This window comes from Platichthys flesus, chromosome 14 (genome assembly GCF_949316205.1).
Source record: "Platichthys flesus chromosome 14, fPlaFle2.1, whole genome shotgun sequence".
Classification (NCBI taxonomy): Eukaryota; Metazoa; Chordata; class Actinopteri; order Pleuronectiformes; family Pleuronectidae; genus Platichthys; species Platichthys flesus.
Genome location: NC_084958.1, coordinates 452,473 through 478,655, shown reverse-complemented (window position 1 = coordinate 478,655; position 26,183 = coordinate 452,473). Strand labels below are relative to the sequence as shown.

At 42.6% G+C, this 26,183-nt stretch overlaps 3 long non-coding RNA genes across 3 annotated transcripts; all 3 read left to right on the top strand.

Annotated features, from left to right (window-relative positions):
- The first annotated feature begins 7,565 nt into the window (after nucleotides 1-7,565).
- LOC133968738 (uncharacterized) lies at nucleotides 7,566-8,990 on the top strand. Its single transcript, XR_009924131.1, has 2 exons — nucleotides 7,566-7,746; nucleotides 8,812-8,990. It is a non-coding gene; the product is annotated as an uncharacterized LOC133968738 (long non-coding RNA).
- A 7,064-nt stretch (nucleotides 8,991-16,054) lies between these two features.
- LOC133968735 (uncharacterized) lies at nucleotides 16,055-17,479 on the top strand. The gene is made up of 2 exons (XR_009924129.1): nucleotides 16,055-16,235; nucleotides 17,301-17,479. It is a non-coding gene; the product is annotated as an uncharacterized LOC133968735 (long non-coding RNA).
- Nucleotides 17,480-20,594: 3,115 nt separating this feature from the next.
- LOC133968743 (uncharacterized) lies at nucleotides 20,595-22,019 on the top strand. The gene is made up of 2 exons (XR_009924136.1): nucleotides 20,595-20,775; nucleotides 21,841-22,019. It is a non-coding gene; the product is annotated as an uncharacterized LOC133968743 (long non-coding RNA).
- The last annotated feature ends 4,164 nt before the right edge of the window (nucleotides 22,020-26,183 follow it).

Genomic DNA, 26,183 nt, shown 5'->3' with positions numbered 1-26,183 from the left:
ACGAGAAGTATATCAAAGTAAAAGATTACGGAATATGACCAAAATGGCCACGAAATCGAAAATGGCGTGCTTCCTGTTGCGTTTTTCAAATTGCTCAGAGCGCGTTTTTTGTGCATCTGGTGATGATACACAACTGTCTTCAATTTCGTGAGGATCAGTGAATTCTAAATGAGGTGTTTCTCCATAAATGAGGGGAAGCTCCGTTGGTGGTGCTGTTGAGCCATTTTGCCACGCCCATTCTTTAAAACCATCTGAATATCTTCAAGGGAGGGGGGCTGATGATACACACATGTAGTTTGAGGGAGATGGACCCATGAACACGGAAGTTAAAGCGTTTTCGTGTGTCATGGCGAGCTGATGTGACGCCCCGCCACAGTCAGACAGTGTGACGAAAAGTTGTCTCATCTCATCTCATCTCATTTTCATCCGCTTATCCGGGGTCGGGTCGCGGGGGGAGCAGCTCAAGCAGGGGGCCCCAGATTTCCCTTTCCCGGGCCACATTGACCAACTCTGACGGGGGGATCCCGAGCCGTTCCCAGGCCAGTGTTGAGATATAATCTCTCCACCTAGTCCTGGGTCTTCCCCGAGGTCTCCTCCCCACTGGACATGCCTGAAACACCTCCCAAGGAAGGCGCCCAGTGGGCATCCTTACCAGATGACCTCAGCTGACTCCTTTCTAAGTAAATGAGCAGCGGCTCTAATCCGAGTTCCTCACGGATGGCTGAGCTTCTCACCCTATCCCTAAGGGAGACGCCAGCCACCCTTCTGAGAAAACTCATCTCGGCCGCTTGTACCCATGATCTCGTCCTTTCGGTCATCACCCAGCCCTCATGACCATAGGTGAGGATAGGAACGAAGATCGACCGGTAGATCGAGAGCTTTGCCTTGCGGCTCAGCTCTCTTTTCGTTACAACGGTGCGGTAAAGCGAACGCAATACCGCCCCCGCTGCTCCGATTCTCCGGCCAATCTCACGCTCCATAGTACCCTCACTCGCGAACGAGACCCCAAGGTACTTGAACTCATTCACTTGGGCTAAGGACTCATTTCCTACCCGGAGTAAGCAATCCATCGGTTTCCTGCTAAGAGTCATGGCCTCAGATTTAGCGGTGCTGATCCTCATCCCAGCTGCTTCACACTCGGCCGCCAGCCGATCCAGTGAGTGCTGAAGGTCACAGGCCGATGATCCAATGAGGACCACGTCATCTGCAAAAAGCAGTGACGAGATCCTCAGACCACCGAACTGCAACCCCTCCCCACCACGACTACGCCTCGATATCCTGTCCATGTATATCACAAACAGGATTGGTGACAAGGCGCAGCCCTGGCGGAGACCAGCATCCACTGAGAACGAAACTGACTGGCTGCCGAGGACGCAAACACAGCTCTCGCTTTGGGAGTACAGGGATGGGATGGCCCTGAGGATAGACCCCCTTACCCCATACTCCCGCAGCACCTCCCACAGTTTCTCCCGGGGGACCCGGTCATACGCCTTCTCCAGATCCACAAAACACATGTAGACCGGATGGGCATACTCCCAGGCCCCCTCCAGGATCCTTGCGAGAGTGAAGAGCTGGTCCGTAGTTCCACGTCCGAGGCGAAAACCGCATTGTTCCTCTTCAATCTGAAGTTTGACGATCGGCCGAACCCTCCTTTCCAGCACCTTGGAGTAGACTTTACCAGGGAGGCTGAGAAGCGTGATGCCCCGGTAATTGGCACACACTCTCTGGTCCCCCTTTTTGAACAGGGGAACCACCACCCCGGTTTGCCACTCTTTTGGCACTGTACCCGACTCCCACGCGATGTTAAATAGGCGTGACAACCATGACAGCCCCTCAACACCCAGAGCCTTTTGCATTTCTGGCCGGATCTCATCAATCCCTGGGGCCTTGCCACTGCGGAGATGTTTGACCACCTCAGTGACCTCCACCAGGGAAATTGACGATGAAACACCATCAACCTCGAGCTCTGCCTCCAACATAGAGGGCGTGTTATTCGGATTCAGGAGTTCCTCAAAGTGTTCCTTCCAACGTCCGACAACCTCCTCAGTTGAGGTCAACAGAGTCCCATCCTTACTGTACACAGCTTTGATGGTTCCCCGTTTCCCCCTCCTGAGGTGCCGGATAGTCTTCCAGAAACACTTTGGTGACTACCGAAAGTCCTTCTCCATGGCCTCTCCGAACTTCTCCCACACCCGCTGCTTAGCCTCCGACACGGCAGCAGCTGCAGCCCTTCGGGCCTGTCGGTACCCTGAAACCGAGTCAGGAGTCCTCCAGGATATCATATCCCGTAAGGCCTCCTTCTTCAATCGGACGGCTTCCCTGACCACCGGTGTCCACCACGGTGTCCGAGGGTTACCGCCCCTTGAGGAGCCTAAGACCCTGAGGCCACAGCTAGCCGCCGCAGCTTCAGCAATGGAGGCTTTGAACACCGCCCACTCCGGCTCAATGCCCCCAACCTCCACAGGAATGCCAGAAAAACTCCGCCGGAGGTGTGAGTTGAAGATACCTAGGACGGGGGCCTCCTCCAGGCGTTCCCAGGTCACCCGCACTACTCGTTTGGGCTTACCCGGTCTATCCGGAAATTTCCCCCACTCCCTGATCCAACTCACAACCAGATGTTGGTCGGTTGACAGTTCCGCCCCTCTCTTTACCCGAGTGTCCAAAACATGCGGCCTCAGATCAGATGACACGATCACAAAATCGATCATTGATCTTCGGCCTAGGGTACTCTGGTACCAGGTACACTTATGAGCACCCTTATGTTCGAACATGGTGTTTGTTATGGATAATCCATTGCTAGCACAGAAGTCCAATAACAAACGACCGCTCGGGTTCAGATCAGGGAGGCCGTTCCTCCCCACCACGCCTCTCCAGGTGTCTCTATCGTTGCCCACGTGGGCGTTGAAGTCACCCAGCAGAAGTACGGAGTCCCCTACTGGAGCCCCATACAGGACTCCATTCAGGGTCTCCAAGAAGGCCGAGTACTCTGAACTGCTGTTTGGTTCATACGCACAAACAACAGTCAGTTTTCCCCCCTACAACCCTTAGGCGCAGGGAGGCGACCCTCTCGTCTACCGGGGTAAACTCCAACACCGCGGCGCTCTTTATGAGTATCCCCACATCCGCCCGGCGACTCACGCCCTTGGCAACTCCGGAGAAGAATAAAGTCCAACCCTTATCCAGGAGTACGGTACCAGAGCTGAGACTGTGCGTGGAGGTAAGCCCCACCAGATCTAACTGATAGCGCTCCACCTCCCTCACAAGCTCCGGTTCCTTTTCCCACAGCGAGGTGACGTTCCACGTCCCCAGAGCCAGCTTCTGCCGCCCGGGTCTGGTCCGTCGAGACCCCTGACCTTCGCTGCCACCCATGTGGCTGCACACCCGACCCCAACGGGTCTTCCCACTGGTGGTGGGCCCATGAGATGAAGAGAGGGGGGGTGCCACGTAGTTTGTTCGGGCTATGCGCGACCTGGCTCCGTGGCAAACCCGGCCACCAGACGCTCGCCATCGAGCCCTCCGTCTGGGCCTAGCTCCAGACGGGGGCCCCGGGCTTCCTCCGGGCTGGGTCCCATCTCCTCTTGTGTCGATATTCATCAAGGGTTTTTGAACCATTCTTAGTCTGGCCCCTCACCTGAGACCACTCTGCCATGAGAGACCCTACCAGGAGCACAAGGCTCCAGACAACACAGCCCTCAGGTTCACAGGGACACGCAAACCTCTCCACCACAATAAGGTGACGGTTCAAGGAGAGGACGAACAAAGTTGTTTCTTTGATAAATTTAGATCTCCATCTTGTTGTGATGACACTCGTCTAAATTTTCAGTTGATGTGATGAAAGCTGTACGAGAAGTATATCAAAGTAAAAGATTATGGAATATGACCAAAATGGCCACGAAATCGAAAAAGGCGTGCTTCCTGTTGCGTTTTTCATATTGCTCCGGCGCGTTTTTTGTGCTTTTGGTGATGATACACAACTGTGCTCAATTACGTGCGGATCAGTGAATGCTAAATGAGGTGTTTCTCCGTAAATGAGGGAAAGCACCGTTGGTGGCGCTGTTGAGCCATTTTGCCACACCCATTTCCAAATACCCCAGAATACGTAAATTTTCACGAGGCCCATAATCTGCCCTATAGATGTTGAATGCATTCTGTAGTGAGAACACATTCAAGCACATGTCCTACACCTCCATGAGAGGGGGGAGGGGTGAGAAGGGGGAGGGATGAGAGTGGTGAAAGGGGGTGGGGTAAGATGGGGGTAGGGTGAGAGGGGGGCGGGGCCTTCAAAACAGGTTGATCTGAGGAGGTCTGTTTTAGACAGAGTAAAAAGGTGCTGTTTTAAATTATCCTTGGGGTATTTTTACCAAAATATTTTACAGACATTTCATTAAGACCCCAAGGAACCATATCAACTGTGGTGAAATGGAAATAATATGTCCCCTTTAAAGCGAATATGTCCCCTTTAAAGCGTTTTCGTGTGTCATGGCGAGCTGATTTGACGCCCCGCCACAGTCAGACGGTGTGTCGAAAAGTTGTTTCTTTGATAACTTTAGATCTCCATCTTGTTGTGATGCCACCCGTCCAAATTTTAAATTGATGTGATGAAAGCTCTCCGACAAATAAATCAAAGCGCACGATGTACAAAAACAAGACATTTCCTGATGCCACCAGGGGGCGCTTTCCTTTTAAGTCATGATTTCTAAGTAGATGTCTTCCGGTCGCGACTCTTGTCTTATATATGTAAGTTTGGAGTCGATTGGACAAAATATGTCTAAGTTACAGAAGCTTGCTTATATTGGCGTTTAGTCGAACTTTGAGACCTCACCACGGTCACACGGTATGATGAAAAGTTTAAATATTGATAACTTTAGATCTTCATCTTTTTTTGTAGAGTCTCATCTAATTTTTAAGTTGATCTGATGAAAGCTCTCCGAGTAGTACATACAAATATAACACCTACCAAAAACAAGACATTTCCTGTTGCCACGAGGGGGCGCTGTGATTGTAAGTCGCAATTTCTGCACGGATGTCTTCTGGTCACGACTCTTGTCGTATGTGTCTAGTTTGGACTCGATTGGACAAAATATGTCTGAGATACAGAAGCTTGTGTTTTGATGGCGTTTCATCAAACTTTAACACCACACCACGGTCAGACGGTTTTGCTAAAACGTAATCCTTCAATAACTTTAGATCTCCATTTTGTTGTGATGACGATCATCTAAATTTGAAGTTGATCTGATGAAAGCTGTACAAGTACATCAAAGAAAAAATATGGAATATGACCAAAATGGCCACTACAGTCAAACTGGCGGGCTTCCTGTTGCGTTATTCATAATGCACTGATGGACTTTTTTGTGCGTCTAGTCATGATACACAATAGTCTATGTTTTTTTTGAGGATCGGTGAATGCTAAATGAGGGGCTTTTCCGTAGGTGGCGCTCTTGAGCCATTTTGCCACGCCCTTTTCAAAATATTATACGCCGCCTTCGAATTTGCTGCAAACTCCTACAACTTTTTGAGCACATTAAAGCCCTCAAAAAGCCAATGAGTTTAAACAGAGAAAAATAATAATAACTAGTATTAGTAAACAGATCAAACAAATAGCAGTACAACACATCACACGTGCACCAGCATGCAGTCTCACTGTCGCTATGGAATTGTTCTTAGAGTGTGTGCCGCGCACTGTACTCTGCACAGTCAGTCCACAGTGTCTCTTTTGCTTATCATCACAGTCAGTCAGAAGTGTCCGTTTCACTTACGTAGCAGTTGAGAGATGCTTTGTTGGAGCTAGCAGGAGCTAGCTAATAGCCAGTGCTGATGTTGACAAAGGCAGCGGCAGAGTTCACACAGGAAGAAACACGAGGGGAGAGGGGAAAAGAGCGTGGAGACACTCTAACCTGCTGAGCGAACAATGTCCACAGTAACTCTGACGCCGAACTCTCATCCAGATTCGCCAACAGTTCTCCGGTTCCCCGTGACCCACAGCTCCGCAGCTTGTCACGCTGTAACTTTTTTCAAAGTCTTATGATGCGTTCACTTGCAGCTGTGTTCAATTGAGTTTCGTTTTTCATGTCGAGATGATGACCTCAGCTGCCAAGCAGTTAATCATCATGATGAAAAGTCACAGCAATCTTATGCCTACACTATCAATATCTTGAGACCCATTTCACACAGTTTGAAATGGTTTCGCAAAGTGGCTGAATAAAAATAACTCCAGGTGTGAGTTGACCAAAACAATGCGGTCTAATGATGCGTTCATGGTAACTCCGTTAAAATGAATGCCGTGTTTTAATGTTATTCATCAAACTTTAAGGGCACGCCACGGTCAGACGGTGTGGCGAAAAGTTGTTTTTTTGATAACTTTACATCTTCATGTTGTCTTGAGGAGACTCATGTAATTTTTAAGTTGACCTGATGAAGGCCCTACGACAAGTAAATCAAAGTGTAAGACGTATAAAAAAAAAACATTTTCTGTTGCCACCAGGGGACGCTGTGATTTTAAGTCACGATTTCTGTACCGATGTCTTCAGGTCTCGAGTCTTGTCTTATGTGTATAGTTTGGACTCGATTGGACAAAATATGTCCAAGATACAGGAGCCCGTGTTTTGATGGCGTTTAATCAAACTTTGAGGCCACACCACGGTCAGACGGTTTTGCTAAAACTTAATCCTTCAATAACTTTAGATCTCCATTTTGTTGTGATGACGATCGTCTAAATTGTAAGTTGATTTGATGAAAGCTGTAGGAGGAGTACTTAAAAGAAAAAATATCGAATATGACCAAAATGGCCACTAAAGTCAAACTGGCGGGCTTCCTGTTGCGTTATTCATAATGCACTGATGGACTTTTTTGTGTATCTAGTCATGATACACAATAGTCTTTGTTTTTTTTGAGGATCGGTGAATGCTAAATGAGGGGCTTTTCCGTAGGTGGGGCTATTGAGCGGTTTTGCCATTCCCGTTCCCAAATACTTTAGAAAACGTAAACTTGCGCACATTTGTAATTTACTGTACACTTTAGAAACTTTTTGAGCACGTTAAAGCCCTCAAAAAGCCAATTCACTGAGCGAAGAAAAATAATAATAACTAGGGCTACGTTGTAGCACTAACGGGCCCGAGCACAGGCAATTTCAAGTCTGTTGCGGTCGGGGAAGAGAGAACGTTCGATGACCAAGCGCTCGTCTCCACATTGCCTGCGTTTGCCCTGTGCGGCAAGGAAGATCGCTCCACTTCTTCTGGCCAGCCGCTGGTGCTGAACTAGAGGTAAGTAACCTTGAAACTATCCAACATAACCTATTGCTTTATCTATCATCATATGCTTACATGCCTCAAGTTTTTTGTAATATGTAATTGTTATAAAAGTTACCGTTTATTTATCACGTCTAATGAACAGATTGAAGCAAGATAACTCGACAGTCTTGTTTTGGTTGTGACATTATTTTTTTTAATGAGTTACTATCAATACGCTACACGTGTACGTTTCATGTGATAGTAACTGTTTCACCAATATTCTGATACAGGATGGTATATCCGCCATTACTATTTTCACATCGTTTATTTAGTCTGTCATGGAGTTGTAGAGTGAATTAGACAGTAGTGATAACATTATAATGTCCACACATCAGTGTTGTAAACACTTCTCCAATTAATTATATAATTATGTTTTCACACTGAGGGAAGTGGAGAGACTTGATGTGGACTGTTATCAACAGCTCTGTGGGAGATCATCACCTTGAATATTACAGATGAGGTAGAAAGACATTTTATCTATGTGTACAATGTTGTATTTCTTTGTCACGTTTTATCAAAAGCGATTTAAAGTATGTGCATTTAACCATTAGGATACAAACCCAGACCCTAGTACATCGGTTCTAGCTGAAATAAGTAGTGCTTCATAAACAACACAAAACATTCATAACAGTACGCTTCTGCTCCGCATTAATGCAGCTCCTGATGTCCCCAGCAGCAACATGGTGGAGATCTGCAGCTTCATGCTGGTCAACTGGAAGACAACTGATTAAGATTAAAAGATTAAGATTAAAATCCATTTATTCATCCCAAACACATGCACAGACATGCAAAGGCACACTCATGCAGGTAGGGAAATTTAATCGCTGCTTTTTACCCATCTGGTGCAGGACACACAGAGCAGTGAGCGACCATGTACGGCGCTCGGGGGAGCAGATGTTGGGGGAGTGAGGTGCCTTGCTCATGGGCACTAGAGAGGGTAGGGAGACTCTTGGATTTTTGGACAGATCAATCCAGGTTCGACTTTTGTTGTCTCTCCATGGAGTCGAACCAAAGACGAACCAGAGACCTTCTCTGCCCATAGTCCAAGTTTCTGCCACTCGACCACCGCCTCTCCTCATGCATCATCAAACTAGTAATCTACACATCACTCCATGCGTTGCTCCCTTAACTACAGATGGCCTGCGAATGTCATGGAGTTTTACTGTGAATTAGACAGTTTAGGTATGATTTTAATCTCCACACATCAGTGTTGTAAACAGTTCTCAAATTAATTATAGAATTATGTTTTCACACTGAGAGAAGTGGAAAGACTTGATTTGGACTGTTATCAATAGGTCTGTGGGAGATTATCACCTTGAATAGTACTGATGAGGTAGAAAGACATTTTATGTATTTGTACAATGTTGTATTTCTTTCAGCACTTTTATCAGAAGGGACTTAAAATATGTACATTTCACCATGAGGATATAAACCAAGACCACAGTACAACAGTTCTATCTGAAATCTGTTGTGCTTTATACACAACACAAAACATTCTTTAACAGTGCGTTTTTTCTCTTCATAGATGAAGAACTGCAGCACCTGATGTCCTCAGCAGCAACATGGTGGAGATCTGATTTGATACACTTTAGATAAGAACCCAGTGTTTTATATTTCTGCTTTGCCATAAGAGACAGAACATGGTCATCACAGCTGTGTCCTTCAGGCTCGTCTGTCCCTAATAAAATGATAGGAAACATGAAAGTGATCGTCATTATTGTAGAGGAAGAGTTACATATGAACAAAGTGTGTAATCTTATTTTCTGTGGATATTCAACTGTGTATTTGAATATGCTTTTGGATTAAAACGTGCACTACCATGACAATGAATGTTTTTAATGGAGCTATTTCACATTAAAAGTATTGCATTATAATTTAATACATTATGTATTATGTGCAATACTTTGATTGTTTTTAAGTAATGAAATCAGGTCTGTACCTGGAGTCAGTGTTCAGTCTGGTTGGATTCAAGTTGTGTGTCAAGTTGGACCTTCTAGAGGAACATGAAACCAATACACAGATATGTAAAGTCATACATGGGCCAGGTTAAGTAATTAACAGACTTTTAAATGGTAAAAATAAAATATTAGTTCAAAGTTAATCAGAGCATAATCATTTCAGATTAGGAAATAGGTAGTGCATATAAGCCCACAACTCTGTATGACACTGTCTGTTCTAGTAAAGGTACAAGGCTATGACTTACTCATATTTACCAAAAGAATTCAGTGAAGTCTGTCTGAGATTAACGATTTAAATACTGAAGGTGGGAGACACGGTTATTTTTCACTGTAACACGTGACAGGACATCAACACCGTGACTCTGAATAAAGAGCCTTAAAAGACGTAGTGCTCCTTTGAACAGCTGCTCTTACAATGTGTAGCAAGTGCTAAATCTCCATTAGTATAATAGTAACAAAAATCACCCTTAAATAATTGAACATATATTTTCCATGTGAACCCCTTTAACACAGTTCAATTCAGGAGCAAAATATAATTTATACAGTATTTATTAGAGCTAGTATTAGTAAACAGATCAAACAAATGCAGTACAACACATCACACATCCACAGTGTCTCTTTTGCTTATCATCACAGTCAGTCAGAAGTGTCCGTTTAACTTACGTAGCAGTTGAGAGATGCTTCGTTGGAGCTAGCAGGAGCTAGCTCATAGCCAGTGCTGCTGTTGAGAGCGGCAGAGTTCACACAGGAAAAGACACAACGGGAGAGGGGAAAAAAGCTTTGAGTCCCACACTCTAACCTGCTGAGCGAACAACGTCCACAGTGACTCCGCCGCCGTCCTCTCATCCAGACTCGCCAACCGTTCTCCGGTTCTTCGTGATACACAGCTCCGCAGCTTGTGACGACGTAACTTTTTCAGAGTCTCATGAGGCGTTCACTTGCAGCTGTGTTAAATGCAGCTTCGTTTGTCATGGCGAGTTGAAGAAGTCTGCTGCAAAGCTATGAATAATCCGCATGATGAAAACTCACAGCAATGTTATGCCTACATTATCAATATATTGAGACCCATGTGACACAGTTTGACATGGTTTAGCAAAGTGAATGAGGAGAAATACATCCAAGTGTGAGACGTAACAAACCGAAAGCGGTCTCATGCTGCGTTCAGGGTAACTCTGTTAAAATGGGTTTCATTGGTCATGGTGAGCTGATGAACTTTGATGCCACGCCATTAACAATCTGCATGATGAAAAGTCACAATAATGTTATGCCTACATTATCAATATCTTGAGACCAATTTGACACAGTTTGACATGGTTTAGTAAAGTGGCTGGAGGGAAATACATCAAAGAGTAAGATGACCAAAACAAGACATTTCCTGATGCCACCAGGGGGCGCTTTCCTTTTAAGTCATGATTTATAGGTAGATGTCTTCCGGTCGCGACTCTTGTCTTATATGTGTAGTTTGGAGTCGATTGGACAAAATATGTCTAAGTTACAGAAGCTCGCTTATATTGGCGTTTAGTCGAACTTTGAGACCTCACCACGGTCACACGGTATGATGAAAAGTTTAAATTCTGATAACTTTAGATCTTCATCTTGTTTTGTAGAGTCTCATCTAATTTTTAAGTTGATCTGATGAAAGCTGTCTGAGTAGTACATAAAAACATAACACGTACCAAAACAAGACATTTCGCGTTACCACCAGGGGGCGCTGTGATTGTAAGTCACAATTTCTGCACCCATGTCTTCTGGTGGCGACTCTTGTCGAATGTGTCTAGTTTGGACTCAATTGGACAAAATATGTCTGAAATATGGAAGCTTGTGTTTTGATGGCGTTTCATCAAACTTTAACGCCACACCACGGCCAGACGGTTTTGCTAAAACGTAATCCTTCAATAACTTTAGATCTCCAATTTGTTGTGATGACGATCGTCTAAATTTGAAGTTGATCTGAAGAAAGCTGTACGACAAGTACATCAAAGAAAAAATATGGAATATGACCAAAATGGCCACTAAAGTCAAACTGGCGGGCTTCCTGTTGCGTTATTCATAATGCACTGATGGACTTATTTGTGCATCTAGTCATGATACACAATAATCTTTGTTTTTTTTGAGGATCGGTGAATGCTAAATGAGGGGCTTTTCCGTAGGTGGCGCTCTTTAGCCATTTTGCCACGCCCTTTTCAAAATACTCCAGAATACGTAATTTTACGCCGCCTTCGAATTTACTGCAAACTCCTACAACTTTTTGAGCACATTAAAGCCCTCAAAAAGCCAATTCATTTAAGCTAAGAAAAATAATAATAATAATAATAATAACTAGGGCTACGTTGTAGCACTAACGGGCCCGAGCACAGGCAATTTCAAGTCTGTTGCGGTCGGGGAAGAGAGAACGTTCGATGACCAAGCGCTCGTCTCAGCGTTGCATGCATTTGCGCACTGCTGCAAGATAGACGCTTCACTTCCTGTAGCCAGCAGGTGGCGCTATGATTTTAAGTCATGGTGTCTTTGTTGATGTCATCAGGTCGCGCTTCTTGTCTTACATGTGTAGTTTGAACTCGATTGGACCAAATATGTCCAAGATACAGAAGCTTGTGTTTTGATGGTGTTTAGTCACATTTTGACGCCTCGCCACGGTCACACGGTGTGGCGAAAAATTGATCTTTCAATAACTTTAGATCTCCATCTTGTTGTGATGACACTCGTCTAAATTTTCAGTTGATCTGATGAAAGCTCTCCAAGAAGTACTTGAAAATAAAAAACATGGAATATGGTCCAAATCGAATATGGCGGGGTTCCTGTTGCGTTTTTCCAATTGCTCCGGCGCGTTTTTTGTGCATCTGGTGATGATACACAACTGTCTTCAATTTCGTGAGGATCAGTGAATTCTAAATGAGGTGTTTCTCCATAAATGAGGGGAAGCTCCGTTGGTGGCGCTGTTGAGCCATTTTGCCACGCCCATTCTTTAAAACCATCTGAATATCTTCAAGGGAGGGGGGCTGATGATACACACATGTAGTTTGAGGGAGATGGACCCATGAACACGGAAGTTAAAGTGTTTTCGTGTGTCATGGCGAGCTGATGTGACGCCCCGCCACAGTCAGACAGTGTGACGAAAAGTTGTTTGTTTGATAACTTTAGATCTCCATCTTGTTGTAATGACACTCGTCTAAATTTTCAGTTGATGTGATGAAAGCTGTACGAGAAGTATATCAAAGTAAAAGATTATGGAATATGACCAAAATGGCCACGAAATCGAAAATGGCGTGCTTCCTGTTGCGTTTTTCATATTGCTCCGGCGCGTTTTTTGTGCATCTGGTGATGATACACAACTGTCTTCAATTTCGTGCGGATCAGTGAATGCTAAATGAGGTGTTTCTCCGTAAATGAGGGAAAGCACCGTTGGTGGCGCTGTTGAGCCATTTTGCCACACCCATTTCCAAATACCCCAGAATACGTAAATTTTCACGAGGCCCATAATCTGCCCTATAGATGTTGAATGCATTCTGTAGTGAGAACACATTCAAGCACATGTCCTACACCTCCATGAGAGGGGGGAGGGGTGAGAAGGGGGAGGGATGAGAGGGGTGAAAGGGGGTGGGGTAAGATGGGGGCGGGGTGAGAGGGGGGCGGGGCCTTCAAAACAGGTTGATCTGAGGAGGTCTGTTTTAGACAGAGTAAAAAGGTGCTGTTTTAAATTATCCTTGGGGTATTTTTACCAAAATATTTTACAGACATTTCATTAAGACCCCAAGGAACCATATCAACTGTGGTGAAATGGAAATAATATGTCCCCTTTAAAGCGAATTTGTCTCCTTTAAGCGTTTTCGTGTGTCATGGTGAGCTGATTTGACGCCCCGCCACAGTCAGACGGTGTGTCGAAAAGTTGTTTCTTTGATAACTTTAGATCTCCATCTTGTTGTGATGCCACCCGTCTAAATTTTAAATTGATGTGATGAAAGCTCTCCGACAAATAAATCAAAGCGCACGATGTACAAAAACAAGACATTTCCTGATGCCACCAGGGGGCGCTTTCCTTTTAAGTCATGATTTCTAGGTAGATGTCTTCCGGTCTCGACTCTTGTCTTATATGTGTAGTTTGGAGTCGATTGGACAAAATATGTCTAAGTTACAGAAGCTCGCTTATATTGGCGTTTAGTCGAACTTTGAGACCTCACCACGGTCACACGGTATGATGAAAAGTTTAAATATTGATAACTTTAGATCTTCATCTTGTTTTGTAGAGTGTCATCTAATTTTTAAGTTGATCTGATGAAAGCTCTCCGAGTAGTACATAAAAACATAACACGTCTTAAAAACAAGACATTTCCTGTTGCCACCAGGGGGCGCTGTGATTCTAAGTCACAATTTCTGCAGTGATGTCTTCTGGTCGCGACTCTTGTCGTATGTGTCTAGTTTGGACTCAATTGGACAAACTATGTCTGAAATATGGAACCTTGTGTTTTGATGGCGTTTCATCAAACTTTAACGCCACACCACGGTCAGACGGTTTTGCTAAAACGTAATCCTTCAATAACTTTAGATCTCCAATTTGTTGTGATGACGATCATCTAAATTTGATGTTGATCTGATGAAAGCTGTACGACAAGTACATCGAAGAAAAAATATGGACGATGACCAAAATGTCCACTAAAGTCAAACTGGCGGGCTTCCTGTTGCGTTATTCATAATGCACTGATGGACTTTTTTGTGCATCTAGTCATGATACACAATAGTCTATGTTTTTTTTGAGGATCGGTGAATGCTAAATGAGGGGCTTTTCCGTAGGTGGCGCTCTTGAGACATTTTGCCACGCCCTTTTCAAAATACTCCAGAATACGTAAATTTAAGCCACCTTCGAATTTGCTGCAAACTCCTACAACTTTTTGAGCACATTAAAGCCCTCAAAACAGGTTGATCTGAGGAGGTCTGTTTTAGACAGAGTAAAAAGGTGCTTTTTTAAATTATCCTTGGGGTATTTTTACCAAAATATTTTACAGACATTTCATTAAGACCCCAAGGAACCATATCAACTGTGGTGAAATGGAAATAATATGTCCCCTTTAAAGCGAATATGTCCCCTTTAAGCGTTTTCGTGTGTCATGGTGAGCTGATTTGACGCCCCGCCACAGTCAGACGGTGTGTCGAAAAGTTGTTTCTTTGATAACTTTAGATCTCCATCTTGTTGTGATGCCACCCGTCTAAATTTTAAATTGATGTGATGAAAGCTCTCCGACAAATAAATCAAAGCGCACGATGTACAAAAACAAGACATTTCCTGATGCCACCAGGGGGCGCTTTCCTTTTAAGTCATGATTTCTAGGTAGATGTCTTCCGGTCGCGACTCTTGTCTTATATGTGTAGTTTGGAGTCGATTGGACAAAATATGTCTAAGTTACAGAAGCTTGCTTATATTGGCGTTTAGTCAAACTTTGAGACCTCACCACGGTCACACGGTGTGATGAAAAGTTTAAATATTGATAACTTTAGATCTTCATCTTGTTTTGTAGAGTCTCATCTAATTTTTAAGTTGATCTGATGAAAGCTCTCCGAGTAGTACATAAAAACATAACACGTCTTAAAAACAAGACATTTCCTGTTGCCACCAGGGGGCGCTGTGATTGTAAGTCACAATTTCTGCACCGATGTCTTCTGGTCGCGATTCTTGTCGTATGTGTCTAGTTTGGACTCAATTGGACAAAATATGTCTGAAATATGGAAGCTTGTGTTTTGATGGCGTTTCATCAAACTTTAACGCCACACCACGGTCAGACGGTTTTGCTAAAACGTAATCCTTCAATAACTTTAGATCTCCAATTTGTTGTGATGACGATCGTCTAAATTTGAAGTTGATCTGATGAAAGCTGTACGACAAGTACATCAAAGAAAAAATATGGAATATGACCGAAATGGCCACTAAAGTCAAACTGGCGGGCTTCCTGCTGCGTTATTCATAATGCACTGATGGACTTTTTTGTGCATCTTGTCATGAGACACAATAGTCTATGTTTTTTTTGAGGATCGGTGAATGCTAAATGAGGGGCTTTTCCGTAGGTGGCGCTCTTGAGCCATTTTGCCACGCCCTTTTCAAAATACTTCAGAAAACGTAAACTTGCGCACATTTGTAATTTACTGTACACTTTAGAAACTTTTTGAGCACGTTAAAGCCCTCAAAAAGCCAATTCACTGAGCGAAGAAAAATAATAATAATAATAATCTTTTCAATTTCAATAGGTCCTCTCACCGATTTCGGTGCTCGGGCCCTAATAATCATTTCAATTTCAATAGGGCCTCCCACCGATTTCGGTGCTCGGGCCCTAATAATAACTAGGGCTACGTTGTAGCACTAACGGGCCCGAGCACAGGCAATTTCAAGTCTGTTGCGGTCGGGGAAGAGAGAACGTTCGATGACCAAGCGCTCGTCTCCACATTGCCTGCGTTTGCCCTGTGCGGCAAGGAAGATCGCTCCACTTCTTCTGGCCAGCCGCTGGTGCTGAACTAGAGGTAAGTAACCTTGAAACTATCCAACATAACCTATTGCTTTATCTATCATCATATGCTTACATGCCTCAAGTTTTTTGTAATATGTAATTGTTATAAAAGTTACCGTTTATTTATCACGTCTAATGAACAGATTGAAGCAAGATAACTCGACAGTCTTGTTTTGGTTGTGACATTATTTTTTTTAATGAGTTACTATCAATACGCTACACGTGTACGTTTCATGTGATAGTAACTGTTTCACCAATATTCTGATACAGGATGGTATATCCGCCATTACTATTTTCACATCGTTTATTTAGTCTGTCATGGAGTTGTAGAGTGAATTAGACAGTAGTGATAACATTATAATGTCCACACATCAGTGTTGTAAACACTTCTCCAATTAATTATATAATTATGTTTTCACACTGAGGGAAGTGGAGAGACTTGATGTGGACTGTTATCAACAGCTCTGTGGGAGATCATCACCTTGAATATTACAGATGAGGTAGAAAGACATTTTATCTATGTGTACAATGTTGTATTTCTTTGTCACGTTTTATCAAAAGCGATTTAAAGTATGTGCATTTAACCATTAGGATACAAACCCAGACCCTAGTACATCGGTTCTAGCTGAAATAAGTAGTGCTTCATAAACAACACAAAACATTCATAACAGTACGCTTCTGCTCCTCATTAATGCAGCTCCTGATGTCCCCAGCAGCAACATGGTGGAGATCTGCAGCTTCATGCTGGTCAACTGGAAGACAACTGATTAAGATTAAAAGATTAAGATTAAAATCCATGTATTCATCCAAAACACATGCACAGACATGCAAAGGCACACTCATGCAGGTAGGGACATTTAATCACTGCTTTTTACCCATCTGGTGCAGGACACACAGAGCAGTGAGCGACCATGTACGGCGCTCGGGGGAGCAGATGTTGGGGGAGTGAGGTGCCTTGCTCATGGGCACTAGAGAGGGTAGGGAGACTCTTGGATTTTTGGACAGATCAATCCAGGTTCGACTTTTGTTGTCTCTCCATGGAGTCGAACCAAAGACGAACCAGAGACCTTCTCTGCCCATAGTCCAAGTTTCTGCCACTCGACCACCGCCTCTCCTCATGCATCATCAAACTAGTAATCTACACATCACTCCATGCGTTGCTCCCTTAACTACAGATGGCCTGCGAATGTCATGGAGTTTTACAGTGAATTAGACAGTTTAGGTATGATTTTAATCTCCACACATCAGTGTTGTAAACAGTTCTCAAATTAATTATAGAATTATGTTTTCACACTGAGAGAAGTGGAAAGACTTGATTTGGACTGTTATCAATAGGTCTGTGGGAGATTATCACCTTGAATAGTACTGATGAGGTAGAAAGACATTTTATGTATTTGTACAATGTTGTATTTCTTTCAGCACTTTTATCAGAAGGGACTTAAAATATGTACATTTCACCATGAGGATATAAACCAAGACCACAGTACAACAGTTCTATCTGAAATCTGTTGTGCTTTATACACAACACAAAACATTCTTTAACAGTGCGTTTTTTCTCTTCATAGATGAAGAACTGCAGCACCTGATGTCCTCAGCAGCAACATGGTGGAGATCTGATTTGATACACTTTAGATAAGAACCCAGTGTTTTATATTTCTGCTTTGCCATAAGAGACAGAACATGGTCATCACAGCTGTGTCCTTCAGGCTCGTCTGTCCCTAATAAAATGATAGGAAACATGAAAGTGATCGTCATTATTGTAGAGGAAGAGTTACATATGAACAAAGTGTGTAATCTTATTTTCTGTGGATATTCAACTGTGTATTTGAATATGCTTTTGGATTAAAACGTGCACTACCATGACAATGAATGTTTTTAATGGAGCTATTTCACATTAAAAGTATTGCATTATAATTTAATACATTATGTATTATGTGCAATACTTTGATTGTTTTTAAGTAATGAAATCAGGTCTGTACCTGGAGTCAGTGTTCAGTCTGGTTGGATTCAAGTTGTGTGTCAAGTTGGACCTTCTAGAGGAACATGAAACCAATACACAGATATGTAAAGTCATACATGGGCCAGGTTAAGTAATTAACAGACTTTTAAATGGTAAAAATAAAATATTAGTTCAAAGTTAATCAGAGCATAATCATTTCAGATTAGGAAATAGGTAGTGCATATAAGCCCACAACTCTGTATGACACTGTCTGTTCTAGTAAAGTTACAAGGCTATGACTTACTCATATTTAACAAAAGAATTCAGTGAAGTCTGTCTGAGATTAACGATTTAAATACTGAAGGTGGGAGACACGGTTATTTTTCACTGTAACACGTGACAGGACATCAACACCGTGACTCTGAATAAAGAGCCTTAAAAGACGTAGTGCTCCTTTGAACAGCTGCTCTTACAATGTGTAGCAAGTGCTAAATCTCCATTAGTATAATAGTAACAAAAATCACCCTTTACATAATTGAACATATATTTTCCATGTGAACCCCTTTAACACAGTTCAATTCAGGAGCAAAATATAATTTATACAGTATTTATTAGAGCTAGTATTAGTAAACAGATCAAACAAATGCAGTACAACACATCACACATCCACAGTGTCTCTTTTGCTTATCATCACAGTCAGTCAGAAGTGTCCGTTTAACTTACGTAGCAGTTGAGAGATGCTTCGTTGGAGCTAGCAGGAGCTAGCTCATAGCCAGTGCTGCTGTTGAGAGCGGCAGAGTTCACACAGGAAGAGACACGACGGACGGGGGAAAAAAGCTTTGAGTGCGTCCCACACTCTAACCTGCTGAGCTAACAACGTCCACAGTGACTCCGCCGCCGTCCTCTCATCCAGACTCGCCAACCGTTCTCCGGTTCTTCGTGATACACAGCTCCGCAGCTTGTGACGACGTAACTTTTTTCAAAGTCTCATGAGGCGTTCACTTGCAGCTGTGTTAAATGCAGCTTCGTTTGTCATGGCGAGTTGAAGAAGTCTGCTGCAAAGCTATGAATAATCCGCATGATGAAAACTCACAGCAATGTTATGCCTACATTATCAATATATTGAGACCCATGTGACACAGTTTGACATGGTTTAGCAAAGTGAATGAGGAGAAATACATCCAAGTGTGAGACGTAACAAACCGAAAGCGGTCTCATGCTGCGTTCAGGGTAACTCTGTTAAAATGGGTTTCATTGGTCATGGTGAGCTGATGAACTTTGATGCCACGCCATTAACAATCTGCATGATGAAAAGTCACAATAATGTTATGCCTACATTATCAATATCTTGAGACCAATTTGACACAGTTTGACATGGTTTAGTAAAGTGGCTGGAGGGAAATACATCAAAGAGTAAGATGACCAAAACAAGACATTTCCTGATGCCACCAGGGGGCGCTTTCCTTTTAAGTCATGATTTCTAGGTAGATGTCTTCCGGTCGCGACTCTTGTCTTATATGTGTAGTTTGGAGTCGATTGGACAAAATATGTCTAAGTTACAGAAGCTCGCTTATATTGGCGTTTAGTCGAACTTTGAGACCTCACCACGGTCACACGGTATGATGAAAAGTTTAAATTCTGATAACTTTAGATCTTCATCTTGTTTTGTAGAGTCTCATCTAATTTTTAAGTTGATCTGATGAAAGCTGTCTGAGTAGTACATAAAAACATAACACGTACCAAAACAAGACATTTCGTGTTACCACCAGGGGGCGCTGTGATTGTAAGTCACAATTTCTGCACCCATGTCTTCTGGTGGCGACTCTTGTCGAATGTGTCTAGTTTGGACTCAATTGGACAAAATATGTCTGAAATATGGAAGCTTGTGTTTTGATGGCGTTTCATCAAACTTTAACGCCACACCACGGTCAGACGGTTTTGCTAAAACGTAATCCTTCAATAACTTTAGATCTCCAATTTGTTGTGATGACGATCGTCTAAATTTGAAGTTGATCTGATGAAAGCTGTACGACAAGTACATCAAAGAAAAAATATGGAATATGACCAAAATGGCCACTAAAGTCAAACTGGCGGGCTTCCTGTTGCGTTATTCATAATGCACTGATGGACTTTTTTGTGCATCTAGTCATGATACACAATAATCTTTGTTTTTTTTGAGGATCGGTGAATGCTAAATGAGGGGCTTTTCCGTAGGTGGCGCTCTTGAGCCATTTTGCCACGCCCTTTTCAAAATACTCCAGAATACGTAATTTTACGCCGCCTTCGAATTTACTGCAAACTCCTACAACTTTTTGAGCACATTAAAGCCCTCAAAAAGCCAATTCATTTAAGCTAAGAAAAATAATAATAATAATAATAATAATCATTTCAATTTCAATAGGGCCTCCCACCGATTTCGGTGCTCGGGCCCTAATAATTAGGGCTACGTTGTAGCACTAACGGGCCCGAGCACAGGCAATTTCAAGTCTGTTGCGGTCGGGGAAGAGAGAACGTTCGATGACCAAGCGCTCGTCTCCACATTGCCTGCGTTTGCCCTGTGCGGCAAGGAAGATTGCTCCACTTCTTCTGGCCAGCCGCTGGTGCTGAACTAGAGGTAAGTAACCTTGAAACTATCCAACATAACCTATTGCTTTATCTATCATCATATGCTTACATGCCTCAAGTTTTTTGTAATATGTAATTGTTATAAAAGTTACCATTTATTTATCACGTCTAATGAACAGATTGAAGCAAGATAACTCGACAGTCTTGTTTTGGTTGTGACATTATTTTTTTTAATGAGTTACTATCAATACGCTACACGTGTACGTTTCATGTGATAGTAACTGTTTCACCAATATTCTGATACAGGATGGTATATCCGCCATTACTATTTTCACATTGTTTATTTAGTCTGTCATGGAGTTGTAGAGTGAATTAGACAGTAGTGATAACATTATAATGTCCACACATCAGTGTTGTAAACACTTCTCCAATTAATTATATAATTATGTTTTCACACTGAGGGAAGTGGAGAGACTTGATGTGGACTGTTATCAACAGCTCTGTGGGAGATCATCACCTTGAATATTACAGATGAGGTAGAAAGACATTTTATCTATGTGTACAATGTTGTATTTCTTTGTCACGTTTTATCAAAAGCGATTTAAAGTATGTGCATTTAACCATTAGGATACAAACCCAGACCCTAGTACATCGGTTCTAGCTGAAATAAGTAGTGCTTCATAAACAACACAAAACATTCATAACAGTACGCTTCTGCTCCTCATTAATGCAGCTCCTGATGTCCCCAGCAGCAACATGGTGGAGATCTGCAGCTTCATGCTGGTCAACTGGAAGACAACTGATTAAGATTAAAAGATTAAGATTAAAATCCATTTATTCATCCCAAACACATGCACAGACATGCAAAGGCACACGCATGCAGGTAGGGAAATTTAATCGCTGCTTTTTACCCATCTGGTGCAGGACACACAGAGCAGTGAGCGACCATGTACGGCGCTCGGGGGAGCAGATGTTGGGGGAGTGAGGTGCCTTGCTCATGGGCACTAGAGAGGGTAGGGAGACTCTTGGATTTTTGGACAGATCAATCCAGGTTCGACTTTTGTTGTCTCTCCATGGAGTCGAACCAAAGACGAACCAGAGACCTTCTCTGCCCATAGACCAAGTTTCTGCCACTCGACCACCGCCTCTCCTCATGCATCATCAAACTAGTAATCTACACATCACTCCATGCGTTGCTCCCTTAACTACAGATGGCCTGCGAATGTCATGGAGTTTTACTGTGAATTAGACAGTTTAGGTATGATTTTAATCTCCACACATCAGTGTTGTAAACAGTTCTCAAATTAATTATAGAATTATGTTTTCACACTGAGAGAAGTGGAAAGACTTGATTTGGACTGTTATCAATAGGTCTGTGGGAGATTATCACCTTGAATAGTACTGATGAGGTAGAAAGACATTTTATGTATTTGTACAATGTTGTATTTCTTTCAGCACTTTTATCAGAAGGGACTTAAAATATGTACATTTCACCATGAGGATATAAACCAAGACCACAGTACAACAGTTCTATCTGAAATCTGTTGTGCTTTATACACAACACAAAACATTCTTTAACAGTGCGTTTTTTCTCTTCATAGATGAAGAACTGCAGCACCTGATGTCCTCAGCAGCAACATGGTGGAGATCTGATTTGATACACTTTAGATAAGAACCCAGTGTTTTATATTTCTGCTTTGCCATAAGAGACAGAACATGGTCATCACAGCTGTGTCCTTCAGGCTCGTCTGTCCCTAATAAAATGATAGGAAACATGAAAGTGATCGTCATTATTGTAGAGGAAGAGTTACATATGAACAAAGTGTGTAATCTTATTTTCTGTGGATATTCAACTGTGTATTTGAATATGCTTTTGAATTTAAAACGTGCACTACCATGACAATGAATGTTTTTAATGGAGCTATTTCACATTAAAAGTATTGCATTATAATTTAATACATTATGTATTATGTGTAATACTTTGATTGTTTTTAAGTAATGAAATCAGGTCTGTACCTGGAGTCAGTGTTCAGTCTGGTTGGATTCAAGTTGTGTGTCAAGTTGGACCTTCTAGAGGAACATGAAACCAATACACAGATATGTAAAGTCATACATGGGCCAGGTTAAGTAATTAACAGACTTTTAAATGGTAAAAATAAAATATTAGTTCAAAGTTAATCAGAGCATAATCATTTCAGATTAGGAAATAGGTAGTGCATATAAGCCCACAACTCTGTATGACACTGTCTGTTCTAGTAAAGTTACAAGGCTATGACTTACTCATATTTAACAAAAGAATTCAGTGAAGTCTGTCTGAGATTAACGATTTAAATACTGAAGGTGGGAGACACGGTTATTTTTCACTGTAACACGTGACAGGACATCAACACCGTGACTCTGAATAAAAAGCCTTAAAAGACGTAGTGCTCCTTTGAACAGCTGCTCTTACAATGTGTAGCAAGTGCTAAATCTCCATTAGTATAATAGTAACAAAAATCACCCTTTACATAATTGAACATATATTTTCCATGTGAACCCCTTTAACACAGTTCAATTCAGGAGCAAAATATAATTTATACAGTATTTATTAGAGCTAGTATTAGTAAACAGATCAAACAAATGCAGTACAACACATCACACATCCACAGTGTCTCTTTTGCTTATCATCACAGTCAGTCAGAAGTGTCCGTTTAACTTACGTAGCAGTTGAGAGATGCTTCGTTGGAGCTAGCAGGAGCTAGCTCATAGCCAGTGCTGCTGTTGAGAGCGGCAGAGTTCACACAGGAAAAGACACGACGGACGGGGGAAAAAAGCTTTGCGAGCGTCCCACACTCTAACCTGCTGAGCGAACAACGTCCACAGTGACTCCGCCGCCGTCCTCTCATCCAGACTCGCCAACCGTTCTCCGGTTCTTCGTGATACACAGCTCCGCAGCTTGTGACGACGTAACTCATGAGGCGTTCACTTGCAGCTGTGTTAAATGCAGCTTCGTTTGTCATGGCGAGTTGAAGAAGTCTGCTGCAAAGCTATGAATAATCCGCATGATGAAAACTCACAGCAATGTTATGCCTACATTATCAATATATTGAGACCCATGTGACACAGTTTGACATGGTTTAGCAAAGTGAATGAGGAGAAATACATCCAAGTGTGAGACGTAACAAACCGAAAGCGGTCTCATGCTGCGTTCAGGGTAACTCTGTTAAAATGTGTTTCATTGGTCATGGTGAGCTGATGAACTTTGATGCCACGCCATTAACAATCTGCATGATGAAAAGTCACAATAATGTTATGCCTACATTATCAATATCTTGAGACCAATTTGACACAGTTTGACATGGTTTAGTAAAGTGGCTGGAGGGAAATACATCAAAGAGTAAGATGACCAAAACAAGACATTTCCTGATGCCACCAGGGGGCGCTTTCCTTTTAAGTCATGATTTCTAGGTAGATGTCTTCCGGTCGCGACTCTTGTCTTATATGTGTAGTTTGGAGTCGATTGGACAAAATATGTCTAAGTTACAGAAGCTCGCTTATATTGGCGTTTAGTCGAACTTTGAGACCTCACCACGGTCACACGGTATGATGAAAAGTTTAAATTCTGATAACTTTAGATCTTCATCTTGTTTTGTAGAGTCTCATCTAATTTTTAAGTTGATCTGATGAAAGCTGTCTGAGTAGTACATAAAAACATAACACGTACCAAAATAAGACATTTCGCGTTACCACCAGGGGGCGCTGTGATTGTAAGTCACAATTTCTGCACCCATGTCTTCTGGTGGCGACTCTTGTCGAATGTGTCTAGTTTGGACTCAATTGGACAAAATATGTCTGAAATATGGAAGCTTGTGTTTTGATGGCGTTTCATCAAACTTTAACGCCACACCACGGTCAGACGGTTTTGCTAAAACGTAATCCTTCAATAACTTTAGATCTCCAATTTGTTGTGATGACGATCGTCTAAATTTGAAGTTGATCTGATGAAAGCTGTACGACAAGTACATCAAAGAAAAAATATGGAATATGACCAAAATGGCCACTAAAGTCAAACTGGCGGGCTTCCTGTTGCGTTATTCATAATGCACTGATGGACTTTTTTGTGCATCTAGTCATGATACACAATAATCTTTGTTTTTTTTTAGGATCGGTGAATGCTAAATGAGGGGCTTTTCCGTAGGTGGCGCTCTTGAGCCATTTTGCCACGCCCTTTTCAAAATACTCCAGAATACGTAATTTTACGCCGCCTTCGAATTTACTGCAAACTCCTACAACTTTTTGAGCACATTAAAGCCCTCAAAAAGCCAATTCATTTAAGCTAAGAAAAATAATAATAACTAGGGCTACGTTGTAGCACTAACGGGCCCGAGCACAGGCAATTTCAAGTCTGTTGCGGTCGGGGAAGAGAGAACGTTCGATGACCAAGCGCTCGTCTCAGCGTTGCATGCATTTGCGCACTGCTGCGATATAAACGCTTCACTTCCTGTAGCCAGCAGGTGGCGCTATGATTTTAAGTCATGGTGTCTTTGTTGATGTCATCAGGTCGCGCTTCTTGTCTTACATGTGTAGTTTGAACTCGATTGGACCAAATATGTCCAAGATACAGAAGCTTGTGTTTTGATGGCGTTTAGTCACATTTTGACGCCTCGCCACGGTCACACGGTGTGGCGAAAAATTGATCTTTCAATAACTTTAGATCTCCATCTTGTTGTGATGACACTCGTCTAAATTTTCAGTTGATCTGATGAAAGCTCTCCAAGAAGTACTTGAAAATAAAAAACATGGAATATGGTCCAAATAGAAAATGGCGGGGTTCCTGTTGCGTTTTTCAAATTGCTCCGAGCGCGTTTTTTGTGCATCTGGTGATGATACACAACTGTCTTCAATTTCGTGAGGATCAGTGAATTCTAAATGAGGTGTTTCTCCATAAATGAGGGGAAGCTCCGTTGGTTGCGCTGTTGAGCCATTTTGCCACGCCCATTCTTTAAAACCATCTGAATATCTTCAAGGGAGGGGGGCTGATGATACACACATGTAGTTTGAGGGAGATGGACCCATGAACACGGAAGTTAAAGCGTTTTCGTGTGTCATGGCGAGCTGATGTGACGCCCCGCCACAGTCAGACAGTGTGACGAAAAGTTGTTTCTTTGATAACTTTAGATCTCCATCTTGTTGTGATGACGCTCGTCTAAATTTTCAGTTGATGTGATGAAAGCTGTACGAGAAGTATATCAAAGTAAAAGATTATGGAATATGACCAAAATGGCCACGAAATCGAAAATGGCGTGCTTCCTGTTGCGTTTTTCATATTGCTCCGAGCGCGTTTTTTGTGCATCTGGTGATGATACACAACTGTCTTCAATTTCGTGCGGATCAGTGAATGCTAAATGAGGTGTTTCTCCGTAAATGAGGGAAAGCACCGTTGGTGGCGCTGTTGAGCCATTTTGCCACACCCATTTCCAAATACCCCAGATTATGTAAATTTTCACGAGGCCCATAATCTGCCCTATAGATGTTGAATGCATTCTGTAGTGAGAACACATTCAAGCACATGTCCTACACCTCCATGAGAGGGGGGAGGGGTGAGAAGGGGGAGGGATGAGAGGGGTGAAAGGGGGTGGGGTAAGATGGGGGCAGGTTGATCTGAGGAGGTCTGTTTTAGACAGAGTAAAAAGGTGCTGTTTTAAATTATCCTTGGGGTATTTTTACCAAAATATTTTACAGACATTTCATTAAGACCCCAAGGAACCATATCAACTGTGTTGAAATGGAAATAATATGTCCCCTTTAAAGCGAATATGTCCCCTTTAAGCGGTTTCGTGTGTCATGGTGAGCTGATTTGACGCCCCGCCACAGTCAGACGTTGTGTCGAAAAGTTGTTTCTTTGATAACTTTAGATCTCCATCTTGTTGTGATGCCACCCGTCTAAATTTTAAATTGATGTGAT